This window comes from Lonchura striata, chromosome 27 (genome assembly GCF_050655825.1).
Source record: "Lonchura striata isolate lonStrDom1 chromosome 27, ASM5065582v1, whole genome shotgun sequence".
Taxonomy (NCBI): Eukaryota; Metazoa; Chordata; class Aves; order Passeriformes; family Estrildidae; genus Lonchura; species Lonchura striata.
The window spans coordinates 2,798,978-2,807,335 of record NC_140729.1 but is presented as its reverse complement, the minus strand read 5'-3'; the positions used below and the strand labels follow the sequence as shown (position 1 = coordinate 2,807,335).

Sequence of the window (8,358 nt, the reverse complement as noted above, 5' to 3'; positions counted from 1 at the left end):
TGTTCTGGTCCTTGGAATATCTGATTTTGCTTTCCCTTACATATGCCCAGTCCACTGTGGCAGTGTCATTGACATGGCTCAGGACAGCCAAAGCCTCATTGTTTCAGGAGGGACAATACTGGAAGACCACAAAAAAGAAAAGAGGAGACACAAGTTACAGGTGACATTTACATGAGCAAAACTATTCTACTTCCCTATACACAACTTATCAAAGTCACCATTTCAAACAGCATTATGAGTAGGAGTGTTCTAAAGTCAGTTTACTAAAAATAGTCCCCCAGACACATATCTTTATTCTTCAGTTTGAGAGAATTTTTCTAGCACTGTCTTTACACACTTTCCCTCAGAGCCTGGAAGTACTTTTCCAGACACCCATTTTTTCTTGATGGCCCAGGTAATTCAAAAAACCATCTCAGTTATTTGGTCTCAAATTAATGTCACTGTCTCTTGTCAAAGGGTTCTGCAGTCAGGCCAGACTGGTGTTTACAGTGCATGCTAACAACAGGGAGAGCTGTCTGCCTTAACTAAATTCAGGCTTCCTCCATTTCTCAGCTCAGCCCAATGCCCGAGTCAGCAGCAGACCCTGACAGCAATAGAGCCATGCAAAGATAAGATCTGGGCAAGGAAAAGAGAAATACCATTAGGATGTTTAAATGAGGAAGAGTGTAAGGCAGAAGGAAGAGAGACCAAATGGAACATAATGAGTGTGTCAGGGATTTGCATTCCAAAGTCACTGTCTGCGTGTCCAGGGCAGTCTTGCATTCATGAGTGACATTGTCATCATGTCCCATCATCCCCATGCACCATGGACACTCACAAAAGGGCTCCTGTTACCTGCCTTGCTTTGAAACAGGGCTCACAAAGGAAAGGGGAAATCTCAAAGGAAATGCAGATTAGCTGAACAAAGTCCAATTCTGTGGTACGATGTTCTGCTACTGGCGTGTTCCAACCAGATCCTGATCCCCCATTGCCCCCTGCACCCCAACTCTCCACCCTTGTTACACAAAGAGATCCCAAAAGCATTGGATGGATTACCTAATGGTTTCTTTAAACTGGGTAAAACTTGTAATACAGGATTAGTAACTGCTGGCTAATTAAGAGTGTCCTTCCTTATGGCTTACCAGATCTAACAAGCCAGACCTGGTGTTTGCAGCATCTGGACAAAATGTGCCCAGGTCTTCTTGAACAATTTTCTGTGTTATTTAAAGATATGTCCATTTATCAGATTTACATAGCAGAGCCACAAATAATTTACATCGCTGTGACACAAATAATTATAAAAACTTCTAAATAGCCCCTTATTTCTACATCAAAGTAAAGTATGTGCTTTGTGCTGGGTTATTGTGCTGAACTGCAAGAAAGAAAGAAAGAAAGAAGGAAAAGCAAATAATTGAAGTGCCTTATGGAACACGCCTGTCTTTATTTCACATTCCTGAGCAATGCTCTGGCTTTACTCTGTCCTGGTGTCCCCTCATGCAGAGGTGAGTTGTGCTCCCCGTGTCCTGTGTTACATTCAGCTGTGGTCCAAGTGGTGCTGGAGAAGAGGCAGCAGAATTCCTGCTAAGAGGCAGCAGAATTCCTGTTCTTTCCTGCTAAGAGGTAGTAGAATTCCCATTCTCCTCTGCTGAAAGGCAGCAGAATTCCCACATCACCCCACCACTCTGATGATTTAACCTTCTCTTGCACCTGTGCTGTTGTACTCTGTACAGGTCAGACCAGTACAGCTCACAGCACCATCCTAACTGCTCACTCCATTATTGACACCATCGTGCACTGATGGTTCAGCCATTCAAGTGTCTTTTACTAAGTGGAGTAAATCAATTAGTCCTTAAACATACAAACAGGCATTACACCACATTCTGTTTGCTTCTGGAAAAAATTGCTGATTTCTGGAGAACCTTTAACAGCTTCAGAATGCTCTGTAGAACTGCAGATCTCCTTTCTGTTGAACAGCTTGTGACACCGTGTCACCAGACATGTGCCCTGTATCTGGTGGTTACTCATTACCTCTGAATTTGTGCTCTGGTAGATAAGCTATGCATTCCTAAATTTATTTAGGGTGGGTCTGCACCCTAAATAATAAATAATGATGCTAATACTTACCACTTGCATGCACTGTTAACATCACATTCTCACACCATGCTGAGAGATGAAGTCAGGGAGATAATGAATGGGGGCAGTATTATCATTCCCACTTTATTGCCTGAGAAATTGGAAAAACAGATGACACAATATGCTCAAGGCTGCAAAGAAAGTCACTGAGAGCCACTAAATTAGAATCCATCACTTCACAGCTTCTACTTAGCCCAGCTGTTAGATAAAACAACTTCCTGAAGAGCCATTCCCCACTCACAGCAATCCTGTCAGTGTCTGATGCCTCGGAAGAGATAATGCCCTTCATTCATTCCAAGTGTTTATGGCTGGTCAGGACCCTGAACACACTCTGATGATGTTCTTCAATGCACCTGTGCCAACAGCCCACTGAAACGAGTCCTGTACAGAACCCTGTGCTGGTGGCTTTGTAGCATTTGGGAGACTTTAGGAGCACAGGTAGTGCTGCTGCTGATTTCAGAGCAGTGGCTTGAAGGGAAGGAAATATTCAGGACTGTGATAATGTATGGCTTGAAAAATGACTTTGTTAGTTCATTGTATTGCAACTGATCGAACTCTGCCAGCTTCTATTTGTTCTTCTTCAGTATCCCATGCACACAGAAGTGCCATTTCACCACCAAGAAAGTGACAGACCCAGACACAAAGAAAGTGCAATTTGAAAAATATTGAAGTGTTATTAAAAACAACAGCCTCCAAGTTAATAAATTCTATTTCCCATAAATGGAAAAGGATAGCAGAGAAACATGAGCAGAAGAGAACAGCCTTTCTCAGTCTAATTGAATGATGCAACAATACTTCTGCAAACCAACAAGATACAGGAACTCAGCCTATAAAAGGAGGCTGAAACCATCAGCGTTCACAGCTGGCTCCTTGCAGTTTCACCTGCCATTTAAGGCAGTCCTGCACGGAATAATCCTCAGCATGATTTCCAAGAGCCTTGACTGCACTCCAGCCTGGGCATGAGTCACAGCTCATTTCACTTGTAGAAATGTTAAAACTTATTAAGGTGTATTACAATAGGCAGCTTTGGTAAGTGAAGTGTTGATCCCCTGGAAGAAGTGTGCGATGAGGTAATGCAGTCGTGGTTTGTGCTATTAATCACACATTCTTCTGGGGAGCTGGCCCCACACTGCTGGGGTTCAGCCTTATTTATCAACAGCCACATCTGTACAATGAAAATTTTTGCTTTCTGCCTTCCTGGTTAATGCAGATGCAAAATTAACAAAGTCATTTCAGAAAGGGAAGAAAAGAAATCTTGCCTTTGTAGCACTGCTAAACCCACGGGTTCTATGGATTATTGAAGCAGAGAGAATAGGTAGAAGAGCCGGTAAAACATTTCACAATGTCCACACCCTGACCTATAAAGGTTTCTACAGTTTTGCTAGGAGATGCCTGTTCCTGTGTATGAATCATTTAGAAAAAGGACGAATATATAAACAGGGAAGTAAGGAAAGAATAATGCTGGAGAGGCTGCACTCCCTGTCCCCCCATGTCCTGCATTATACAGCAAAAGCATCTTAATTATTGACTCTACCTGGATATTTGGCTTGGTGAAATCCTAACTAAAGTTTTACCATGTGTTGTTTCCTCATCATTCCTCCCTCTGTAAATTTTTAAATTCTTTTCAAGTTGTACTTTTATGATAGCCTTAATTGTGTGACTATATTGAAATTACCTACTTGAGTCTCTGGCCTAGGACTGGCACGAACAAATCGTCTGCAAAAGTATTCCGTGAAACAGAAGTGCCAATGTTGGACAGTTTGGAGTGTCCCTATGGCAGGAGCTCCCAGTGTGAGACATGACCTAATGGTGAGACAGGTGCAGGGATCCTTCTTCTGGACATGTTAATTTGCTTTTTGAATGTCTGAATATGCATCAGAAGCTTAAAGGCATGAAATCATAACACCAGCTGTGGTAAAGATACTTTCAATAACTATATAGACTTCAGGGGTAAATTTTTTGGCTTTCCAATGTCCTAAGGACAAGTCCAAAGGAGTTGATGTGACGGGCTGTAATTAGGCTCTATAGAAAGCAACAAAAATGAGGAATATAATTTGGAAAAATGTGTTTCAATTAAGAGGCATAATTAGCTTGAGCAGGCAGGGAAATGGAGAAACAGGATGAAGTAGCTACAAACTACAGTTCTTCCTTAGAACAGAAGTTAAAGGTGTGCTGCCTTTAGAGAAGTACCAGCTTTGACTCAACTCTGCACCCCTGAAACAACTTATAAGAAAATAAAAGATCAAATGCATCAAACAAAAAACTGGGAGTGACTCTTGCCAGAACAATTTCAAAGCAGGAAATCTGTAATGTTGCTGCAAGCAGAGAGAATTTGTGATCATAAAGTTACCTGTGCAGGAAAGAGAACACATTCTTATTAATGAGAAAAAATAGTAATTTTTGAAAGTCATTCCAGCCCCCAGGCTCTGCTTCTAGGTTAATCTTACAAGAAACAGTTTCAAGACATTCTGAGTGTATCTCTGTTACTGTAGAGAACAAAAACCTTAAAAACACAAACAAAGAAACCTTGTATTTAATGTCTACAGCCTACCGCTACCTAAAAATTGAGATATTCAAGCATCAGTCATATAAAAGAGTGTAATTCAAAAGGATTATGAACACTCCCTGTCGTCGAAGACTTACATGTCAGAATTTAGAAAGATAGCCCATTCTTCTTGCCATTGCTTCCAAACCCATTCCATGCACAGCACTGAACTCCATAATTATGGCTGGTGGCTCTGAAAATAAATACTCCTCTAAACATTTGGCCACAAGAGCGATGCAACTAAATTTCCTGTTGATATAGGGCCAGTAAAGTGGATACTTATGAGACATTTCCTTATGTAATGCGTAAGTTTTATTCTCTCGTTCAAGCTCCGCACGGATTCTCCCGCGGTGCTCACACGGCAGGGCTGGAGGCAGCTCCGTTCCGAAGGCCGGTGGTGGCCTCTAGTGACAACCAGGTAGATCCGCACGGAGCCCGCTGCCTGTCCCCGCTCCTGCCGCTCCTCCGGGGCTCCTGCGGCTGGGGAACAGCTTCTGCCTGGACATTTCTGCTGCGGTGTTTGTGCAGTGAACGAAATTAGCAGTGCCAGACTCCCTCCAGGGGAGTATGGAGACGGATTTTCGGCCCGTTTCCTTTCTTTTGCTTTTTTGGTATCTGCTTTCCTGACACAGATCTTGATGCTGGGAGGGTATTTTGGGTTGTAAGCAGCCCATAGCTTGTTCCTGGTTGTACAAACCCCGGGAGTGGGGATGCTGTGGGATCGCTGGGATGCACTGAAAGGATGATATTCCAGAGAAGTCCCCAAACAAGAAGCTGCAGCTGCCCAGGCACTCCTGGCATTATGAGTGTAATTTTACCCTGGGGAAAAAATTGAGTTTTTCTTCTGATTTGGGGGCTCAAGGTGTGACACAAGTGAGATCCCCAGAACCACAATTTTTTTTTTTTTTAAGTAAGCAAAAAATCTACACGGATATGAACATGTGAAATACAGTGTGGTTGTACATATCTTTTACGGTGTACAATCAGTGTGTACCTATTTGCACAGGGCCATGAAAATTCTATTTGCCTCCTGAATCACAGAAATATGCAATATCTTTCATGGATACTGAACTACTCCAGCATTATGGAACTGAGAGAGTCAGTAGGCTGGTATTCTCTCCAGTTCACTGGTTTTCTCTTTCCCTTGATGCTTCAGTTGCACAGGGTTTTTCCAAGGGAGAGAGCTCTGCCAGCAGTCCTGTGTTGGAGTTGATCTTAATGGCACTTTTGGGGAAGAAAAAAGAGAAGGTTCGTTTGTGTGGCCTGGAGCTGTTTTTGTTGGCACTGAGATCTGATTCTGTTCAAGGAGAGCAGCTGAGACAGGAAAGGCAGCTCCTGACTTTCATTTTCCACCTGTGGCTGGGGAGGGATGGAACCCACACACTGCCTCATGCACCACTCCAGGAGCTGGAACACCTCTCTAAGTACCATAAATATGTAATGTTTTAACTTACCCCTCTGGTCAAAGCTCCAAGCAGAAAGAAATAAGATGTAGTGGTTTGATGACTGAGATATTTTCATTGGACAAAAGATAAAACGGAGAGGGAAATGAGGGGAAAAAAATACGTGAGGCAGACAGTGTAAGATCTTGAACTGCAAATGTTCAGGGCCTAGGTGAATCCAGCTGAGTTGGTGACATCATCCAGAACTTTCTCTCCTCTGACCTATTCAACAAAACACAAAATACCTTGCTTTGCTCTTTGGAGAGAGCAGGCTTCACAGGCATTGGCATTAACAAGAGATGTAAAGGTAGTTAAGAAAAGAAGGAGGGGAATATCTCAGACCCAGAAATATTGAATACTGGAATAAGGCTGGAACACTGAAAACAGAATGCTTCTCTCCTGAATGCATTTTGCATAGCAATGTCCTTTCAGGACTGTAGCGTAGCTCTTTCAGAATCAAACCCTTATGATATTAAACCCAAACACAGGGGTTAACAGGGACCAGCAAAAGGGTGCTAGATTTCACTCCTAGAATGGATCATCTCTACTGACTGAACTAGAAGACTTTGCTTTATTTCAGTCTCTATGTCAGCCAAAAGAAAAGCATCTGTTCCACCTAAAGGCAGCAAAAATGCAGACCCATAGCTGGGTGTGTCTTTTTTCCTTGAACTCTCCAGACTGGTTGCCCATGGCTGGTTAGCACAGGTGAGTCAGATGGAATGGCATCCACATTATCAGAGCCCTGCAGAACTTATCTCCATGGCCTTCTAATGCACATTAAACTTCTGTCACACAGGTGACATTTCTTCATTAAATCAAACAAATCATTAGTGTTGCTATAAATGTTTTATTACATTTATAGGCAATCCACTCTGACCAAGGACAACACTGAAGGGAAGTGCTACCTGTGAACACACAGATTGTCCTTTACAGCTCCCACAAATGAGTCTGGAGCTGAAACTGCTCTGCTGAGCTAAGCACCAGAAAACTGTTACAGCACTTCTTCAATGCTGACCAAAATTGCAGTACTGGACAATGTATTTTTAGGTTGCCCAACATCTCTTTAGATAACTTAATCTTACAACCAAAAAAATAAAAAAATAAATAAAAATGAGGCAGCCATGTTCTTGCAGAAAATTCCTGGGCATAGTCCAGGGGTGGAGGATGCTGAGGCCACTCCCAGCTGACGCCTTGAGGAGCCCCTCACCCTCCAGCCCGGCTGGGGCCTCGTCCTCCTCCCACTGCCATGGCTGCAGCTGCAGGGCTCCCTCTGGCAGTTTCCATTGATTGATACAACCAGTCAAGATACATCTCATGGAAAAAAGTATACTGAACCAAAACCAGGAGCAAACCCCACCTCTGATGTTGATCTATCCTGATCCTAGCAAGTATTCTTGCAAATATTCTGGCTTTTTGGGGAGGAAATGATAAGGCCAGAGAAATTGTCCGTGAACAATTGAGGGATGAGAATAAAAAGAACACTAAGAAAATTCAGCTTTGTATCTTTTCACGTTGGGTTTGCATGATGCCATTGCTCCTTGCTTCCTCTTGCATGCATCTTGGATGCTTCTGCTGAACAGTCCATAGGAAAATAATTGCTGGAGGTTCAGCTTCTAAAAAAGCAGCAGAGTCATAACACAAGGCAAATGTCTGACCTAAGCCTGATGGTCACCTTCATTCAGATCACTGACTTCTTTTTTTCATTTGTTCACATAATAAAAAGAAATAGAACCTCCAAATTATGTTTAAAACAATATCACCCAGGTAACATGGAAACTAATTTTAATACTGAGAAGAAAAAGCAGAATGTTTGCTCTTAAACAGACTGCCACACAATCCTGCAGAGATCTAGGCAGTGAGATACAGAGTCAAGGAATGTAAGACCAGCAGGATCTCTTCTGTACTCCTCTTACAGTCGAAAGGTGTAGAGTCTGCTCTACTAAAATGAGCAATTCTTACTCAGCCTGAATAATTTCAATGGAAAAATGACAACCCACCCTAAGTCTCTGTAGTGACACGTCAAATGTCATGGCCACTGTACTTTGGTATCATATCTCATAAATGTTTTTTTATTACAAGTTACACCCAAAGAAGTTCAAGGTTCAAAGACACTCCACAGCATCCTCTTGGAAAGAAAAATCCTGCCCTGCACACTGATTGCTTTGGTTTGGAAGCTGTGTTTCCAGAACAGCCAAATATAAGAGTTTAACTCTCTCTCGAGTCAAGACCAGTTAGATTAATGCCTAGCATAGTAACTTT

General features: G+C 42.5%; 1 long non-coding RNA gene across 1 annotated transcript; it reads right to left on the bottom strand.

Moving 5' to 3' along the window:
• Positions 1-1,458: 1,458 nt before the first annotated feature.
• Positions 1,459-4,892, bottom strand: LOC110471927 (uncharacterized). Its single transcript, XR_002465665.4, has 3 exons — positions 4,756-4,892; positions 2,104-2,203; positions 1,459-1,592 (listed from the first exon to the last, which is right to left on the bottom strand). It is a non-coding gene; the product is annotated as an uncharacterized LOC110471927 (long non-coding RNA).
• Between the last annotated feature and the right edge of the window lie 3,466 nt (positions 4,893-8,358).